Source organism: Sander lucioperca, chromosome 11 (assembly GCF_008315115.2).
Source record: "Sander lucioperca isolate FBNREF2018 chromosome 11, SLUC_FBN_1.2, whole genome shotgun sequence".
Classification (NCBI taxonomy): domain Eukaryota; kingdom Metazoa; phylum Chordata; class Actinopteri; order Perciformes; family Percidae; genus Sander; species Sander lucioperca.
This window is the reverse complement of record NC_050183.1, coordinates 15,937,826-15,959,249: the sequence shown is the minus strand read 5'-3', so window position 1 is coordinate 15,959,249 and position 21,424 is coordinate 15,937,826. Positions and strand designations below refer to the sequence as shown.

The window sequence follows — 21,424 nt, the reverse complement described above, 5'->3', positions numbered from 1 at the left end:
GCCTCTCCATCACTCTCCTCCTCTTCCTGTTTTTGCTGACTCAAAAGGAAACAGCAGTGTGACAGCCATCACCTCACTGAGAGTGTGAGATGGGATGCAGGCATGTGCTCTGTGTGTGTGTGTGTGTGTGTGTGTGACAGAGAGAGAGAGAGAGAGATCGCTATGACTACACTGTGGGCTTTTCTATTCATAAATCAGGGCAGAGTCCATCCGAGCTGCATCCGAGAAACAAAACAAGTGAAGCAGTGAGAAGGATGGAGAAACGGAGCGAAAGAGAGGATACTGTTCAGAGAGAGAGAGAGAGAGAGAGAGAGGTGCAGTGTGTCTCTGGCGTCTGGAGCTGCTGCTGCTGCTGAGATTCAACACAGTCAGCGTCTCTTCGGCTCAGCTTACCTACAGTAACCCCCCCCCCCACCCCCACCCCCACACACACACACACACACACTCACACACACACACACACACACACACACACACACTCCAGACAAACACTGTGGAAGCAGCTTGCAGCTCATAGATTCACATCCTTTTAATAAGACTGATTATAACCTCAGCCTCCACATGCTTTACCTGTTGTTTTTGTTGTTGGTGTTTTTGTTGTCAAGGCTGGGTTATTACCGACCAGGCAAAGCAGGCAACTGCCCTCCGGAACCCCCAAAACCTAAGTGCAATATCAAAGTCCGGTCCCATATTATTACCTATGTTGTGGCCCTTTCTTATAGACGGGCCTGTGTCAAGATCTAATTCTAAAGCATTCATGATCTTAGTTTATATTGTACTCGCATGGCGCTGTAGTGTTGTAGTCGAGTCACTGTCGAGTCCGAGTCACCGTTACCTGAGTTTGAGTCTGAGTCGAGTCTCGAGTCCCCAGTGTTGGAGTCTGAGTCACTAAAGAAGAGTCCGCAGTCCCGCATCCCTCTGCATCTTTCAAATGTGAGCATGTAGTAGGGGGCAAGTTGGGAGCGTGCCTATGTTCTCACAGTCCTATGTTCCCACAGCCCTATGTTCCCACAATCCTATGTTTCCAAAGCCCTATGTTTCCACAGCCCTATGTTTCCACAGCCCTATGTTCCTACAGCCCTATGTTCCTACAGCCCTATGTTCCTACAGCCCTATGTTCCTACAGCCCTATGTTCCCACAATCCTATGTTTCCAAAGCCCTATGTTTCCAAAGCCCTATGTTTCCACAGCCCTATGTTCCTACAGCCCTATGTTCCCACAATCCTATGTTTCCAAAGCCCTATGTTTCCAAAGCCCTATGTTTCCACAGCCCTATGTTCCTACAGCCCTATGTTCCCGCAATCCTATGTTTCCAAAGCCCTATGTTCCCACAGCCCTATGTTTCCACAGCCCTATGTTTCCACAGCCCTATGTTCCCACATTTCTAAGAATTTCTTTTTCACTGAAAATTAGGCCCTATGTTCCCACAGTCCTGTTCCCACATTTCTATGATTTTTTTCTCCAAAATTAGGCCCTATGTTCGCCTAACCCACCCTAACCCTAACCATAACCCTTGAAGGGAAATGTAGGAACACAAGACCTAATCTTAAAAATGTCCTAGAAATATGGGAACATAGGGCCTAATTTTCAGTGAAAAAGAAATTCCTAGAAATATGGGAACATAGGGCTGTGGGAACATAGGGCTGACCCCGGCAAGTCTGCTCAAGTCTGATTTCTAAATTCTTAAGTCAAAGTCATTAGTGTGCAAGTCCAAGTGGAATCATGAGTCCAGAGAATAGCGACTCGAGTAAGAGTCCAGGACTTGAGTACTTCATCACTGCATGGTGCATATTCCGAAATAAAGTTGTGTTTAATCAAATCACTACAAACTGACTGACACACAAATTGTGAATGCGTTCCTGCACAGAAGTATTGGTTGTTCTTTGGGTAAATAATGAAGCTTGTGTGCTATATTTAAAGAACACTGAATTCACTTTTTTGAATCAATAAATCACATGTGCAGCCACTTTTTTACACTCTCAATTGACTCTGGTTCCAGTCTATGGGGTTCACTGAGACAAAGACAATCCAGTAATGCAGTCCTGTAGACCAAAAACAAATCTATGATGTTTCCTTGTTCTCCACTCCTTAGAAGTACAAGGCAATGTCATATAACATGTATTAAAAAGTTAAAAGTCCAAGCTTTTCAATAAGAAAAGATAAAAAGGAATCTGTCAGCAGTGGGGAGAGTTTGTAGTTGTAATTTGTCAAGATATTAAGAGCACTGAGAGTAGTAGTAGAAGTAATACGCTAGTAGTAGTTTTCAGTGTTACAGTGGGGGGGGGGGGGGGGTGCCTCTGCTGCATCTGTTGAAGCTTTGCTAAGCTAGCAGTTCTAACAAGTCAGACTGAACCATCATTTTGGCCGTCACCATCCCAGCGTTCCATGTCGGCCTGTGAAAAAGAAGCTGGTATAGACATTAAAAAGAGAGTTACTACAGTTTTGAACAGACTGCCAGATGTAAATCTAGGCATTGCCATGGCTGAAACGTGCCCAGTTCAATGGGACTTTGGAGGCGACGAGGTACTGTACATGATGCACAGAGGGTACTGTAGGAGGTAGAGGTGATGCAGGGGGGTCTAGTCTGGCTTAACGGATGTACATGTGCTCGGATAAAGTCTGACATCTGTCACGTGCGGGATCTTCCTTTCCTTCCACTATCTATTTAGCCATGGCACCATCGCTGCATCCCAGATTTAGCGCCACCCAGGACATTGTGATTTGTTTAAAGAAATACAAACAAGTTAGAGCGTTTTCTCCCCTATCCCAGAATAGATAAGCAGTGTAGCCAGACCATACTCCAGCGCTCCAGGGACCAACAGCAGCTTTTTGTCCCAGCAGTCCCCATCTTAGATAGATAGATAGGTAGATAGACAGGTAGATAGATAGCTAGCTAGATAGATAGATAGATAGATAGATAGATATTTATTGATCCCAAAAATGGGAAATTACAGTGTTACAGCAGCAAAATGTCAGTCACACAGCACAGAATATACATAAAATACTAGGATCTAATATACATAAAATAATAGGATACAATATACATACATACAATATACATGAAATAATAATAAGATAGAATACAATGATAAATATTTAACATATATACAAGTTGGGAATACAAAATGTACAACTGCTTAACTAGTAATGATAAAGATGTAGATAAACCTATTGTGCAAGTTGCACTTAGTGCAGATGTGATGTTGTTCTCTTCCAGCCTACATCGCGAGAAGTCTTTGATCCAAACTTCAGATGATCAAAACTGTCTCATTTAGCAGCAGGAGGAGAAAGTGATACATGCTTTTATTTTGAAGAATTGGCTGCTGTATAAATAAAATCCACCCTGGTGCCATGGAGGCCTTTTCATTTAGCAGAAACCCACACGGGTTGGTGCAGTAGAAGTGTTCTGGTGCTCCAGTTAGGCCCACTCCCCAGGGACGTGTTCAGCTTCAAAAAGTTGTCAGCCTGCTCAAAATGTAATCGACATATTTGATAAATCACCTGCGTGCTGTTAATGCTCACAGGGTATTAATAATTATTACTCCTGATCTGGTGATTGAGTTAGTGACCCGGGGCCAGGATGGGGGGGGGGGGGGGGCCTGTGGGGCCACCACACCGCCGGTTCCTGCCCGACGCACCCAGGAAAGCAATTTGGCACTGGTGGCTTACTGCTGCTGCGACCCCTGAATGCATGCCCTGCCTACACCGGCTCCGTACTGTCACACACACACACACACACACACACACACACACACACACACACACACACATACACGCACACACATTCTCTGACATGCCGCATGCTGAGTAGACAAATTCAAACATGCTATCACAGTAGAAAATATGCCCAAACAGCAAATCTAACCGTGTCCCGTGCTTTGAAAATACAGTAATAAACAAACCTAACTGGCAAACAAACAAATAAATGAGTCCAGCGGGATGATGTGCTGATCTCTAAACAACGAGGCAAGGAGGGGGGGGGGGTGAATCTCCTAAATTTGCATGAAAGAAGTTAAAATGAACCATAAAGGCAAAATTACCTCCAGATATTCTCTTTCAAGTATTTAAGCAGAATAACTGTTATCAAAGTAATTTGCAGTATCACAAATAAGTGAACAAGTGCTGTTATCCTTCTATGTTTATGGTGCTGCAGGTTGTTGTTGTGCTTTCTATATCTTCTTTGTGCTCACGGGCAGTTTTAGCTCATTACTGTATTTGCTGCAAGAATTCGCTTGAAGAGAATTTCCATCATGTTTCTTTCTATTTCCTGTTGACGGTGGTCACGAGGCAATTTACTGAGTCAACCTTTTAACGAGGGGTCGAGTTCCTGCTGAGTCCCTCAAACCACCACTATCACTTCCATTCATGTTTCACTTCCCCATCACTGTGTGTGTGTGTGTGTGTGTGTGTGTGTGTGTGTGTGTGTGAGAGAGAGTGATTCAGCATTTTTTCTGAATCAACCAGTCATTATTTCTCTTTGATAATATTTGTTGGTTTGTGGCTGTTGAGGGATGACACACACACACACACACACACACACACACACACACACACACACACACACACACACACACACACACACACACACACACACACTATTGACCAGATGGGTCTGTGCAGTAGTGCAGTGGAGAGGACAGTCCTCAGTGGCAGTGGAGGGTCAATTAGCAATCATATATTCCACTCAGCCTGGTCTGCAGCCATACCACAGACTCACTCCCTGCACCAGACTGGTCTATTCCACCACTGTTAACATGAACTTGAATTAGCCACAGCCGTGAGTCTTTGACTACGTTTAGAAGAAGGCAAAACTATTAGCAACACTTTGGCCCTGTTTACACGACAACGCTCGCGGGTGAAAACGACAAAATATTTTATCAGATGTGCCTTTTGTTTAGACGGCGACGGTGTTTTTGGGGCTTAAAAACGCAAAAAAGTGAAACCACCCTCCGGAGTGGAAATCTTAAAAACGCTCCACCTTCGCGTTCCCATCTAAAGGGTAAAAACGCAAAAGTCTGCTCCGATCTGCTCACGGTGGCACCCCATATTTCGTTACATAAATCAAAATATAGAGTAACCATGGCCACTCCGCCGTTGGGTATCCACAGCCTGCCTATACTTGGTCCAGATGGCTTTCAGCTTTGATGATTTCTGACTTTTACAGATAGCGTCTTTCTCGTGCGGATATGACGTCCCTCCTGGTACAGGATACTGCTGAAGAAATTCGGTCCATATGTCTATATATTTTGACTGGCAGGACTCGCAGTCCATGCCCTGTTGTGCCACCTCCTCGTCTGTCCAGACAAAATTGTCAGCTTTTGTTGTTCACTTCGCCATGTTTTGGTTTCGCGCTACTAGGGAGAGGAGAGGGAGAGAAGTAGAAGGAAGGTTCTACGCAGGCGTGCGGACTTGGTGGTGTTGTGTGGCAGTGCCACCTAGCTGCCTGGTGTGCATACTACATCGAATTTCACACACTTTTGCGTCACCATATGCATGCAGATTTCCCCCCCAAAACGCTCGTCTAAACGCTTAATAAAAAGTGACAACGCAACGCCACTTTTGCGTTTTCTCTTCAGATCATTTCCGTCTAAACGTAGCCTTTGTCTCCATCTCTGAAACACTTCGCCGATACCGACCCGTGTTTTATTGCGTTTACTGTCAGACTCTTCTTGAGAAGTCCGTCTTCCTTTCTTTGGGTTGCTTTGCATTGTGTATGCAGATCTTGCCAATGCTGGAATAGCAACTTTTTCTGCAGGATTTTTCACCATTGAATCAGGCTTTCACCATCTTAAGGGACGCGCATGAACAGCCAATCGGATTGCCCTCTCTCTGAAATGACCTGTGATTGGCAAAAGATTTTCTACAGCCTGAAAACACTGCCAAGAGCAGGTGCAAAAGTCTATTTTTCTCTCAGACACTTTGAATTACAATATGCTAAAAGGTTATTATGAAATTGTTGCCCAATGATGCTAAAAAAAACCCTGCCTACCCCAGCTTTAAGGCTGTAAGGATGTCTACACTGCTGAACATCATTTCTAGGATATAGGGCTTTGCTTTCTATGTTTTACTTGCGTTGGGTGTGCTAACATGAGCTGGGCATTACAGATGAAGACATCGCAAACACTGCGCTCTTATACCTGCTGCAGCTTTATCAGTGTACATGTGCTTTCATGGCTTGTTGACTGAAGCTCAATGGGTCCAAATTTGCCACTAAAAAGTTGATGCCATGATGAACTATTCCTCTAACTTTCCCCCCGTAACTTTAAAACCCTTTGGACTCTCAGATCAATAAGCGTTCAGCTTATCCTCACTCTCTCAGTCTGTCCTTTACTCTCACCATGACTGTCATGGTGAGAGTAAAGGACAGACTGAGAAACATCACACTTCATGAAGCTGGACCAGGTTTTAAATACACGTGTCACACGTAGCCCAGGATCAGTTTTTGTTTTGTCTGAGTGACTCCTCTTAAGTCCTGAGGGGAGGGAGGGGATCTCTGTTTGCTGCCAAACAGACTTTCACAGCTGACATAGGAGTGCCAGGATGACGCCGCCCGCTGTCACGCACCCTGTCACCCTCTGCACCCGCAAAGTGCCGCGCAGGCACTCATGGTGGCGACGACGGTGCGGCTGCAGAGTTGAAGTGACTGAAGTGTCACTGAGCCTGACACACACACTCAGGGCCTGGACCCAGAGGCAGACACACACTGTCCGGACTGATGCACATCTAAAAGGTAGCCCCTTACAGACAAAGGGACTCTGTGTGTGTGTGTGTGTGTGTGTGTGTGTGTGTGTGTGTGTGTGTGTGTGTGTGTGTGTGTGTGTGTGTGTGTGTGTGTTTGTGTGTGTGAGATTCTACATATACAATACCAATTGTAGATGTAGGTGATGTGGTCAAATGTGGTTTCTGAATGTCAAAAAATTATTTGGGTACTATGCAGGTTTTTTTCATATCAGCTGTTATTGGTCAAGTGTTATGCTTTTGTGCAAACAAATGACACTTAAAATGCAGATTATTTATGGGAAACATTTCTGGCAGGTTATGATGGACAAATATGTATTTTTACAATTTTCATAAATGTGGTACTAAGTTAACGTGTGTGTGTGTGTGTGTTTGTGTGTTTGTTTGTTAACTGTCCATTCAGGAGGACGTGCAGGCAGGAGTATAGACAGACTTTAACCGGGCAACGGACAAAATTCCTCCTTCGCAAGCCACTTTCCTACCACACTTCACGTCATCTGCGCTCCATAAAATATTACATTTACAGGTAGCACACAGCACGTCACAGCTAACCTAGTCTATATCCACGACGTTCCACTTCCGGGAATGTTCTGGTGTCACTGGAAATTCCGCCGCATGCATGTATTTTCCATTTTCTTCCTCTTTCTTTGTGTTGGAATATTAAATTTGGTGGATTTGTGAGGACTATGGTTAACTGCTCCTCAGATCACTGCAGGGTAAATCCAGACAGCTAGCTAGACTATCTGTCCAAACTGAGTCTTCCCTCGCATAACTATTTTACAGCGGCTCTGTGCGGAGCTTAGCGCCGCCCTTGACGATTGTGATTGGTTTAGAGAAATGCCAATAAACCAGAGCACGTTTTTCTCCCATCCCGTAATGCTATGTGGAGTAGCCAGACTCTCCTTCAGCGCGCTTTTGGGAAAGGTCTGGTAAAGCGAGACTACAGCTAACCAAACCCATTAAGCCTGGATTAGTTAAATGCAGCATCTAGGTTATAACTAAATTAGGTTTAAATATAAGAGGTGTTTGGATGTTGAGGCTATATATACCAAATGTTTTAACTGCGTTTCACTGAGCACATTTCAGTGTGCAGTTAGGACTTCATAATACACACTGAATTAACACTAATTTCAATACTTGACTAGCTTCTACATTTCCACAAAGTCTAGCTTGAATTAAGGCATTAAAAGGCCAAATGGATAATTTGTCTTTGCATTCAATGATCAATGACCCATATGACTGTTAAAAAATTGTTTAATGTGTGCTTTTTCATCGGTCACATTTTTTGTATAAGCTTTGGTTTATTTAGAAAACTGAAATCACTTGGCATAGGTTAATGAAAGATCATCTTCCTGATTACAGGAAGCCAACGCTTACTGTTGGTTGGGGATTGGAAGCCATCTGAGATTTTGGTGTTAAAGTCACGCGCTTTGTCACTCTATGGTTTTTTGTGCATATAGCAACATCACGCTATTTCCACCTTTGCGAGGACAGAGGGGATTAGCTAGCCTGGTCCTACCAGACTCTCGTATATTTTATTTGTACAGACAGTCTGGCCACTCTTGTAGCCTGGCTCCGCCCTCCTACATACTGTCTGATAGGACCAGGCTAACAAGAAGGGAGACAACAACAACTATTGGCTTAGCATCGCTAGCGTTAGCTTTAACCAACTCCTTCACCATGTACGGAGTGAGCTGGAAAATCAAACTTTTCCAGAACCCCGTGGGGAGGAGGGCCACAACATCATGGCCACCAACAAAACTCAGCAAAGATTGTTCTTGGTTGGGCTTTAACTTCTGAGACAACTTCTCTACATGTGTTGGTAGAAGTTTGGTGTATGTAACTCTTAAAAGTTTTCCTCAATTAAATTGACAATACAAGTATCACAGAGATAGACAGAGAAAGCCAGTATCTGACAGACTGCCGGAGTAACAGAAAGCGACGGTACAACGTCCTCTTTCTTCTGCGATGTAACTTAAACTGGGGTACACTCAAAGCTCCCGCCTTATAAAAGCATGTCCTCATTTAGCTTGTTTAATACCGAGCAGAGGAATCGTTCTGCGGGAAGAGAAGAGACGAGGAGAAATAAACAGAATGAAGAAGTGTTTGTGGGGAAGGAGTGCAGACTCAGCGCTGCCGGCGGCGGCGGCGTGCGGAGGAGATGCAGACGGAGTTCTGCAACTGTCATGGCAGCCCTCGCTCGGTGACAGAGAGGTGTGAGCCGTCACAGAGAAGACAGAGAGAAACTAAAGGGAGTAAGTGAAAGAGAGGAGCTACTTTGTCTGACACGTTGCCTTTTCATTTTGAGGTATTTTTTTGTGGTGAGAGATGTTGGCAGTTTGGGGCCAGTCTTTGTGTCTCTAACTGATAATGTTCTCTACCTTCACCACCACCACCACCGCCGCTGCTGCTGCTGCTGCTGCGGTAGTTGTTGCTTTCGTTGCCGGCGTTATTGTTCTGTTTTGGGTCATTGTTTTTCAGTTCAATTCTTTCGCTCCAGTGTACAAATTAGTTCCATTTTTCCTCTATTGATGGAGATATTTAACCCTTGTGTTGTCTTGCATCGTCCTCCCGGGTCAAAACTGAAAACCTTTCTCTAGGTCTCTTTTTCAACACTTTTGATGAAAGCGGAGAGAGAGGGGGAATGACATGCAGCAAAGGGCCGCAGGCCGGAGTCGAACCTGGCCCTATGTGTCGACAGTAAACCTCTATATATGGGCGCCCGCTCTTACCAACTGAGCTATCCGGGCACCCTTTGTCAATGTTTTTGGTGTTTTTTGTTGTTGCATTTAATGCTTCTTTTCACTACCATGTATAAACACCACTAACACCAACTTATTACCACTACTTTTACAATTATTTTTGGAATTCATGGTCAATAATAATCCTCATTTATAGAATATCATATCTAATTCTTGAGTTAAAAAAACAAGTTATGAATTATTTAGACTAATATTAAAGGAAGGATAATCACAGAAGGGTATATGGCAACGTTCAGTGAGGATACTGTTTGGAAAAAATGCTAAAAAATTTAATAAAACACCCAAAATTCAATGAAAGTAGAGATTCGATCTTTTGTTGTACGTGCAAAGCGCTTTGTATGGAATCATCCGTGTTATTTTTGGGCAATCAAAATTAGGTAGTTAAAAAGAAACCCATGTTGCTGATATAGACATTTAGAAAACGGGTCAAATTTGACTGTCGTCTATGTCAACATTTAAAATGAACAAACGTTTTTGGCGCTTGTTTTTTTTTTTTTTTTTTTACAGTATATTATACGCCACTAACACCAACTTATTACCACTTATTTTTGGAATTCATGGTCAATAAACCTCATTTATATGAAATGATATCTAATTTTTGAGTTAGAAAAAGCTGAAATTATAAATAATTTTGACAAATAGTTAAGATCAGAGAATGTCGAGTGGATAATCACAGACTGCTATATGTCAAAGTTTAGTCAGGATACTGTTTTGAAACTATTTTCATTTTCTTTTTTTAAATGCCATATAAAATTGAATTAAACACCCAAAATCAACAAAGAAAATAATCATTAATTTTACCTGCGAAGAATTTTGTACAGAACCCTCCATGTTATTTTTGGGCAATTTAGTTGAAAGAAACCCATATTTCTGATTTAGAAACTTTGAAAACCGGTCAAATTGGACCCGTTGAGATCTCCAACTATCTAGGGAAGGTCCCGGGACATGTATGCATGTATTGAAAAAACATTGAAAGAAATTGTCGAGAAAAGACGACAAATTTCAGAAAAAGCGCCAAAAACAAAAAAGAAGGCTACAAAAACGTCGAAAAAAAAAATGCCAAAAATAGGCAAAAAATACTTAAAAAGGAACAAAACAAAAAAAGCTCAGTTTTGAATATAGGGTGGATTGTAACACCCCCCCATAAATTACGCCTATGGCACGGAATGTGTTGAGGGGATCATGCAGAACATGCCTCATGGTGAAATATAGGTAGTCATCTATCTAAATATCTAAATGCTGTGGAAACAACAAAATCATCTCAACTCTTTCAAGTTCCTTCTCTAGATTGTCCCTAAAATTGAACGCAACAAAAAATACTTTTTTCAGCTAAAAAAAACATGAATTGACACCGAGGTCATTTTTCACAACTCACCAAAAACCCATTTACGGAGCGGAGCTGTTTTCAGCTGTTTCAATGAGACCATGAAATCCTCCCATTCAGTCCGGAGCCTTGTTTGGTTTTTCAGGGAGGGAACCTGCCTTTATTTAATCATGTATATTATTTGATTACAATGTAAGAAATTATGGATTGCAAGTTGGTTGATCAATAATCATATGCTAACTCAGAAAATTCAGTCTGCCGGCAGAAATGTGTCACAACACATCGGTCGCCTGGACGTCGGTCAACAGTGGTAACATTGACATTTTTGTTTTCTCCCAAAGCTGCTGTCGTAACAAATTTCCAACCAGTTTACTTTAGTGATACTGCTGATGCTCAACAACACACCATACGGATTAGTCTATACGGGCGATGGTGTGCTGTGAAATATCAATATCCTGCAGGTCTTCACTTCAACTGATAAACACAGAGAGGAGGAAGTGATCAGAGAAACCTGCCTGCAGTGAAAAGCTGCCGTCTCTTGGTGCATCATCGTCTCTTGTGGTTTGGGTCTGTGGGAGACTCTCTAAACACACTCACCCTGAGGCGTAGATTTCGGTAGGGGAGCCCCCCCCCCAATATTTAGAAGCAACACATTCACATGAACAGGTTCGCATGATATAGTCAACACATTCTCTCTCCCATCGTGTAAAATACGGACGCTTGGCCAGGTGCTTTTGGCGTTTTATATAAACATGCTTGGTCGGGACTATTGGGGTCACTTTTGACGCAGTTCGATTAAGGAAAAGATCATGGGTGGGCTTATAAAAGGTACGTTTCTGTGACACGCGGGACAAGAACGGGTCAGCTGGATTTAGGAAAAGAAGAACGGGACAGTTGGGTTTAGGAAATGAAGAACGGGATGATTGGGTTTAGGAAATGAAGAACGGGACAGTTGGGTTTAGGAAAAGAAGAACGGGACGGTTGGGTTTAGGAAAAGAAGAACGGGACCAGAACGGGACAGCTGGGTTTAGGAAACATGACACGCGGGACACAAACCCCGGTCTCCTGGGTGAAAGTCCTGTGTTTGCGTTTGTGTTGCTCTGCCCGGTGCGTTCTACGAACGGGTTGATATAGTATGAAAATATGCACACCAAAACGTAAGATATCAAACGAAACTAGGAGGGTGTTCTCCTATGCTGGTGGCTGCCTACGAGCTCCATGACGCAGAGCAGCAGTTGCCAGCTGTTTAAACCGCTCCAGAGCGTGACGCCGGCTACAGACCTCCCTCACAGCTCGGTCGTATCACCGACAGTTAGTAGATGCTTTTAGCCGCTAGAGAGCTCTGTGACGCCGGCTACGGTGCTCGCATGGTGCCCTGCATGGTGGTCCGCATGGTTCCCCGTCAGGTCAGTGGTAGTTGGTGGTTCAGTTAACCTGAGAATAGGTGACTGTGAGCCGGCTACAGAGCATCACGAGCTGCCGGTGGTTTCGGCCGATGTTGCGGTTAAGTTTAGGCGACAAATTGAGCGTTATGCGGCAACAAAGGTTAAGTTTAGGCACCAAAACAACTAGATAAGTTTAGGAAAAAGACTTTGGTTTGGGTTAAAACACTCCCAAGGAACACACATTTCACCAGGAAGCTGACTACACTCCCTAGCTTGAAAGTTCTGTGTTTTCACATTCTTATACAGCAGCAGTCAATGTGGTGCATACAGCAGAAAAAAAACGTAGAATACTTACGAATTATAGTGATTCACTTTTTGTAGCTTTTTGATTGAAGAGGTAGATTTGTCCCCCCTCAAAATGAATTATTATCATTATTATGAAAGACAAGCCACTCTCTAAAAGAGGTAAAAATAACCGTTCTGGTGGCTCGAAAAACAAGTGTCTGCTCGTGCTACATCAGGGGCGATAAAGAACACACAAAAGCGTGAAAAATAAAGACGTGATCTATGTAGATTTTAAATGTCATGTCTTTTATGTAGATTTAAACTTTGGAGCTTATGGCTTTACGAAGGTCTCATTCTCTAACAGATTTGTTGTTGAGATGTACTGTACATGGTTCTTAAAAAAACATCCCCAAACACGTTCGATGTTTTGAACATGCAGATAGTTTTGAGCAATACAGGAGAATATTAATTGTCTTTTACATTAACAAAAAGACATTTGCACTATAAAGTGTTGCAAAAAAATTCACCAGAATGCAAATGAAGTATTTGATGCTCAAAATGTTATTGGGGAGGACCCCCAGACCCCAGGACCCCCCCCCCCACCCATCTCCCCCCTCCACCCCGGTTGTTATAATGTCACCCCCAATGTTGAAAAAAAAACCTACACCCTTGCCCTCACCCCTTCATGTTGACTCCACCACCTACAATCCTCGACGGTGCAGATCAGCAATCGAGCATGGTGACATTCACATGCAAGCTTTTGGACACAGGTCTCGGTCAGATAGGCCTCCATGAATAAGTCATCCTCCGCAGTCCAGTCCACTCACCTGCTCCTGTTTACATGGATTAAATTTGCATGGCCTTTATTAAGATTTAAGGACAAAGGCCAACAACATGCTCACCTTTCTTAACCAAACACAAACCCCAAACTACTTGGGTGTTTTATTTTGGCAAAAATCATGTCTCGTTTGTTTGTCCGGTGTGGATAGGGCTTTTTTTGTTGATTAATCTGTTGTCTATTTGTTTGATTAATCATATCGAAATTAGTTGTCTGCTCTATAAAATGCCAGAAAATGGTGAAAAATGTGAATCAGTGTTTCCCAAAGCCCAAGATGACGTCCTCCAATGTCTTGTTTTGGCCACAACTCAAAGATATTCAGTTTACTGTCACAGAGGAGAGAAGAAACTAGAACATATTCACATTTAAGAATCCTGGAATTAGAAATAAAATTACTCAACCCAATTAATTAATAATCAAAATGGTTAGCCATTAATTTAATAGTTTCTAATCGATTAATTGATCAATCTTTGCAGCTCTAGGTGTGGATTGTTTACAGGTTAGTGTTGAAATCATAGTGAACGTGAGCATGACAAGGCAGAACTTCAGTCTGGCGTGGAGGTCAGTGAGTCACGCTGCATTATAAGTATTTGGATTTAGACAAAATTCTGTTTTTTACTCATACACTTTCAGTTCTTGGATTCTACCAAAAAGACGGAAGTAATAAAGCAGATTTACTGAAACAGAAATAAATAGTTCCCTGTGAACGCCTGTTTTTATTGACTCCCAAAAGATTCAGCTGCATGAGCACCAAACTTCTTCAAACCTACAAAGTTTCAGGTCCTTGCCAACTTCTCTCTAAACCTTTTTGACCTTTGGCAATCATCCAGCTACTTCATGTACATAAATACACATTTCTGTATATTCATGACCACATCCACTGCACACATCGATTGGCCAGGCTTGTTGAGGTGAGAAAGCAGGTAGAGTTAGGACTTTTCTCTGAAGCTTTTCTTTTTTCGTTCTTCACAAAATAACTGTACAAGTAAGTACAACCCTATCAATGTCTTTGAAAAAAGTGTGCCGTTATCCCCATATTCTTTTCCTAAACCCAACTGTGCCGTTCTTGTCCCGCGTGTCCGTATTTTACGCGATAGGAGTGAGAATGTGTTAGAAGTTCACTTCCCGGCGAAAAGAAAATACTTTCACCCAGGAAACGCTCAGTCGTTGCTCGGGAGTGTTTTAATCCAAACCACGATCTTTTTCCTAAACTTAAGTTGTTTTGGTGCCTAAACTTAACTGTCATCACCGCATGACGCTCATTTTTTCTGGCTAAACTCCACTAGGATGGCCCCTGAAAGGACCGTCATCCGGCGGTGCCTGTAGCCAGCTCACAGTCACCTGTTGACCACTAAACAACTGCCGCTGGTAGCCGCCGTCCTGGAGCTCTGTAGCGGCTAAATGCTAGCAGTAACTGCTGCTCGGATTTTATCATTCTATGGCACTAGACTGTTCACGTTACAGGTTACAGGTTACACGTTACGTTATTATAAATGGTCTATTGGTAAAGTATCATTGATCACTTTGACGGGGGGGATACATTTTGTCCCAACAGGGCATAAAAAATGATCGAGCAAAGGCAGGATATGTAGACCAGAAAAGGGGGAAATCCCACGCACCACACCCAGCAAATCGCACCCTGAGTTTAAGGTACGGTGGTTACTCTGCAGGTGCACTGGACTGTTGTGTAGCCATGCAGGGTCCTTTTAACCGTAGGTAAGATATGTTAATCAGTGTCTATTTGCACCCCCGGTACGAATAGCCTAGGCCACACAGCTGAGCTATTGTACTACATTCCACAAAAACTGCTAGATGAGTGGTTAGAGTCTGGGGTCTTGTCTCTTTCATTTTGGATTGGATAATTTGCATGCCATTGTGCAAGTTAGGGCCCGCCCCCCAGGTCGAAAACCACGCAAGTGTATGTATCAACGTCTCTCTGAAGTGTGCGAAATATTGGACACTGCAACGATTTTATTTAGGCCACAGACCAATATTCCAAAAAGGTGTAATACATGAGTAGTATGTATAACTGAGTGTAAATAAAGGGTAGCCTACGCCAGGGTACGAATATCATCCACTTCTAATTTATACACTGGTACGAATAGCATACATTGATAATCATGCCTTGTAACAACAAACTCTTTGCGCATGCCCAGAAAATTGGCAGACAGACGCTTTTATCCAAAGTGACATACATATAAAAACACCAATTTATGTAAAATTATAATTGGTTAAGTAAAGAATAGATGTGAATACAAATAAAGATGTTAATACGACCAGGGTATGAATAGCACACATTGATATTTGTACCAGATGGGGTATTAATACAACACATTGCTGTGTGCACCAGGGTACGAATGGCATACACAGGGGTGCAAATAGCCTCAACCTATGTTAATGCAACCCTGTCTGCTAGAAAGTATGTTCACTAACTAATTTGCAACAGCAAATATGTGAAGGAACTGTGATGCCACCTGGATAATGTTTTTGGTGAGTAAATGTTAATTGTTTTTTGTTAATTAATGTTAATTAATGTATCTGGCAAGTTGCGAAAATACTCAACATATCAGTAAAATGTTCACTAACAACATTTAATTTGCTTTCTGCCAAAATATCCTTCTTTCCTTCCTTCATTACTAACTTCCTTGTTTCTTTCCTCTATCTTTTGTTATCTCATGAGTACATGTTTGGTTCATACTTGTGTTTTGGGTTTTTACTAGAACATGTTTACATGATTTAATGTTAAAAAAACATATTATTTTTCTCATACTATCAGACTGAATATAACTGTATTCACCCTCTGTCTGAAACGCCCTGTTTTGCGCCTGTCTCTTTAAGACCTGTCCAGAAAAAGCAGAGTCTGCACTGATTGGTTGGCATTTCTGGGTCGTCCGTATGTGCGCATTAGGAGTCTCTGCATCTTCATTGCAGCCGGGGAATGACTCAAACGGCGCTGTAGCGGCACTTTCTACCTATAAAGTATAGTTGTGACATCACAATCGTACGAAAGTCCTGACGGCTTGTTTAAAGGCACAGTTTCTGAATATGGGCTGTGTGCATTTCTCTGTGGATTGAGCGTTTTAATACTTGAATACTAAAACACACACTGACCTGCTTTATAATAAAAAAGACATGGAAATCTCACTTTTTACAATATGGGACCTATAAAAGTAAAGGATCTGAATACTTTATCGTCCACCACTGGATTCTGTTGACTTTGTCCACAGAGCAGAAGGACGAGTCCCATCTGCAGCCAGATGTCAGGTCGAGCTGGGCTGAAACTTGAGGTTGAAATGTCACTTCTCTCGTTAGTGAAATGTCCCACAGTCCGTCTCCAGCTCCTCTGAAAGATGGAGCAGTGGCGCGTTTGGTTAAAACCTCAGGATTTGCGTCCAGAGTAGAGGGGAAGTGGAGATTCATCAAACCTGTCAGGAGGGTAGCGGGTGGGAATCCCCTCTGGAGAGGGAGCTCACCCTGCTCCTGATGAGACAGATTCATCTTCCACGTGCTGTCAGACCACCAGACCTCGGTGTTGGTAAGGAGAACGTGGAATGAGTGACAGCTGTGGGAAACCCACGGGAGGAATCTGTGGGTGGGTTTTCTTTTTCTGACATCCAGGTTTCTTGCTGTAGTCTGATTCATTTTTGTTTGCCTTTCAGCATATTTTAATTCAAGTGGTCTGAGAGAAAACTAGACTTCTGCACCTCTTCTTGGCTCTGTTTTTAGGCTTTAGAAAATCTAGCCCGAGACAATCACAGGTCCTTTCAGAGCGAGAGAGTGTTCCTATTGGCTGTTCTACAAGTGCAGATGCGTGTGCACATCCCTTCAGATGGTGAAAGCCTGATTTAATGTCAGTAGATCCTGCAGAAAAAGTTGCTTTTCCAGCATTAGGACTTATCAAAAAGAGAGTCTGAAAATAAATGCAATAAAACACGTGTCACTATTGGAGAAGCATTTCAAAGGTGTACTGTTTCAAGGTTATCAAACCCCTGTATGTGACATACAGTGGCTGACATACAGTATGTCATCTAGGTCTCAACAGGGGGAGAAATGACGCGCGACACATGTATTATCATGTCAGTCATAAGCCATGTCAGTCGATCTTTGTATTTCGTCTTCCCACTGGGAAGATCTGTTCAAAGAGCTGGAGAGATGAGAGCATCCTGGTGTCTCTGAAAGTGTTCAGACTGAACACAAAATGGAATTTAAAGGATGTGACTGCATACAAATTTAATTGAAAGATGCTATTTATTAGTGCCATCTTTAGGTGATTTATTCACACAATAAGAACAAATATTTCTAGTACAGTAATATATACTTATACATACGCAGTATATTTGTGTGTGTGTGAGGGTGTGTTCCCTCTGCACTCAGGGGGGTTAATAATCAGTCTCAGAGGGGCTCAGATGGGGATGTTGCTGCACTGGTCTGATACTGCATGTCATAAGACCAGTTCTGATTAAATATTCATGAGGCATGCAGTGGCTGTGTGTGTGTGTGTGTGTGTGTGTGTGCGCGCGCACGTATGGGGTGGATAGGATGTGACAGGGGTGTCAGTGCACTCGGTGGGAGGTCAACTTCAGGAGAGAGAGAGGGGAAAGGTGCTGAGTTACCAAGGAGATAGTTCTCACTCCAGCCGGGCAAACACACTGCATGCACATTAATACCAAGAGCTTGTATCCACAATGTTTTTTTTAATTAAGAACTCCTGTTTCAGGGAGTATCATAACACACACACACACACACACAAACCGCCACGGTTACCATGTTTAGAGGCACATTTCGCACCATAACCCCAGCTTAGGCTCTGCCTCCTGCATTCAGCCTGTTTAGGTGTGGCCTCTGGACACCTGAAGGCTTCTCCCAGATTGTAATGCCATGTAAAAAAATGGATTGTAGTGTTTCCTAGACTATCTTTGTCCTCAAAGGTGCTGAAACTAACAATGGTTTGGGTTTGTCAACTCATAAAGTCACAAATTTCCACCAGAAAGAGTGTTAAATAATAAAGATTTGCTCTGTATTTAAGTGATACAGTAAGCATAATGTGAAAGGCAGTAATGAAATTGTGTTAAAGGACAAATCCGGCGAAAAATTAACCTAGGGGTTAATTACATATGTGTACCGAGTCGACCGTTCTCTGGGATTTGTTTTCATGCTAATCGAATGTGACCAGTTTCATCGCAAACTGCTAATTAGCTTATAACGCTAATGCCAGGCGAACGACGTACGCTGCGCTTGAGCTATGTTAGTGGTTACTGGTTGCACGGCGTTTGTTGTTCGACTGGTCGTGACTGCTTTCCCAAGATGGCGCCCGCCCGTATACATGAACGCTACTGTCTGTATAAACTAAACTGTCTGTACACTTACAAAGTTCTCAATGCTTCGGTTTACATGTAGGGACCCTCATTATGCTACCGTGGTAGTGTGGTGCTATTTTGAGCCTTGTTAGTGGTGTAGAAATAGCGATTTCTTTTTACTTTACCCTCGTGCCCCGACGACTAGCATCATAAGCTAATTAGTGGTTTGCGATGAAACTGGTCACATTCGATTAGCATGAAAAGATATCCCAGAGAACGGTCGACTCGGTACACATGTGTTATTAACCCCTAGGTTCACTTTGCGCCGGATTTCTCCTTTAAATTGAAACCAGAGTACTTCAGTATTTTGGGAAATATGCTCGTTTGGTAATACGAATACTAATAACGATTGGTAATATTTTCATGTCTGTGCGTTAAATACGGAGCATAAGCATGGGGAAAACATAGTCTGGCTCAGTCCAAATTTCAACAAGACTAAGAAACAATGCTAGCAGTGAGGCTACACCTGAACTGTGGGCGGAAGAACTGGAGCACCAGCAGCTCCTCCCAATCCACAGCTCTTGTTTAAACATGATTGCAGGAAGATGATGCTATCAGTCCCGACGGAGGAATTCTGATCCCAAAAGTCAACCCTACAAATAAAACAAAAACAAGCTGGGCCACCCCGAGCCTCACAGATTGCAGAAGTAACATTTCCCATTAAACACTATTTTACCGCTCCTTCTCACCTTCTGCAGGTAATGTGTGAAACACCTCCGGCATGCGAGCACGGCATTAATTTCTATCTTCCCCTCCTTTTCGTATGTCTGTTTATTGTTTCTTTCACTCTTCTTTCTCCTTGTCAATCTTTATTCACTTTAGCTATTCAGTGTTTATTCATATTTTCTCAAACACACAAAGATTTTCATATACTGTACATACACTTCTGCTGGTTTTTTAAACAACACAGATTTAAACTGTGGGGGTGTCATCGTCACGTCACCGCGATCTCTACCTGTCTCCAATTAGGACTTTATTTCCCATAAGTGCTGTGACTCAGTCCACAGAGACTAACCTATGTTTTCTGTGTGTGTGTGTGTGTGTGTGCGTGTGTGTGTGTGTGTGTGTGTGTGTGTGTGTGTGTGTGTGTGTGTGTGTGTGTGAGAGATATCCATGTGTGTTTGTGTGTGTGTGTGTGTGTGTTTTGTGTGTTTGTGTATGTGTGTGTGAGAGAGATATCTGTGTGTATGTATGTGTGTGTGTGTGTGAGAAAGAGATATCCATGTTTGTGTCTGATGAGGAAATGCACAGTCAGCAGGCATTAAACACACAGGAGGAGAAAGACACGATAAGAGAAAAGACAAGGCGGACGAGAGAGAGGGAACGAAACAAACCAGAAAGTAGAAGATAGAAACTAAAATGAACCAAACAAAAGTAAATAAAAAAAAAAAAAAAAAAAAGTTTAAAAGACAGATGCAGATGTTTATGCCATCATGTTCAGAGTGTTGAGACATTTAAAGTCTCTTTAACCTTTGCTGCAAATGTTATTTTAAATATCCCGCTAATATACGTCCTAATAAATCATACTTCAACATGATTTATGGCTGTCCAGTAAAATGAGTCATTTTGTTTTGTAATATAACTTTTCTGCTGCCTTCAGCTAATTTAAACTGGTGTTTTCTGTGTTGGTATTGTGGTGTCTTAAATAGTAATGCTGTGATGCTGTATGAAGAGGAATCCGCCGACACTGATCTTGATTATAAAAAGGTTTATTACAAGCAAAGATTCAGCATCAATTTACAGACCCATGGATATCTGGAGAGACGACCAGCCCAATCTTCAAATTTTGTTGCTCTGCCTTTCCTTTGTGTGAGCAACGTATATATCCTATGCATTGTATCAACATAGGGCGTGATATGTGTGAGTACATGGTTCGACACAGAACTTAGCCAATCAATGCCTGTTATCTGGCACAACTCCAAAAAAGGTCTCTTCTGTCTTGGGGGGACCCCTACTCATGTTAACAATTTCCAGATGTTCTCAGTAAGTGTAGAGTAAAGTTCATAGGACTCCCTTATAACAAACCTTTAAGCAAAGTTTATAGAAAGTTATAGAATGGTCATATACTACATATTTCCCCCCTTCGAGACTTAATAAAGTCTCGAAAAACAAGAAGAGTAGGAATAACATTTCTCATTATAACATGTTCCTTATAATATAACTTTCGGAGTGTAAACAAATTTATAGAATGTAACAAAATTTAATCGTTGGAGTGTGAGAGCGAAAACCCATCTGGCAGCTGTCTTTCAAAGTAACCATCAATCAATCAAGATAGGAAAACTCTCTCACGGTCCCTCTGCCTAGGCGACCACCTTAGTACTCCAGATCAATTAGAAAATAAATCTTTATCAATATATGTAGAATTAGGGTTTAAGCAAATACATGTGAAAACCTCAGAAAATGAAATAAAATCAAAACAATGTCCAAATTCAGGCAGGTCGACCCTCGGATCTGAAAAAAGGACTCCTATTTCCTGCCTAGACCCCATTTCCCTAAGCGTCAACAAAAAAGAAAAACATCTGAGGTCTCCATATATTCACTTCATGACAAAAAACATCATTCTTCAAACAATCAATGCAAGAATATTATACAAAGTATGTTTTACTCAGCAAACATGTATATATATATCAGACAAACACAGGAATGTAGTCCACTACATTGCAGCTTCTCAGTAATGTTGATGTGGTGAAATCTGAACAGATCCACACCATCCTGGTTCAGAAGTCTCCTAGGTC

The 21,424-nt window shown here is 42.3% G+C and overlaps 1 long non-coding RNA gene across 1 annotated transcript; it reads right to left on the bottom strand.

The window, feature by feature from the left end:
- Positions 1-5,107: 5,107 nt before the first annotated feature.
- LOC116038171 lies at positions 5,108-18,962 on the bottom strand. The gene is made up of 3 exons (XR_004102045.1): positions 18,829-18,962; positions 18,244-18,246; positions 5,108-5,118 (listed from the first exon to the last, which is right to left on the bottom strand). It is a non-coding gene; the product is annotated as an uncharacterized LOC116038171 (long non-coding RNA).
- Positions 18,963-21,424: the final 2,462 nt, after the last annotated feature.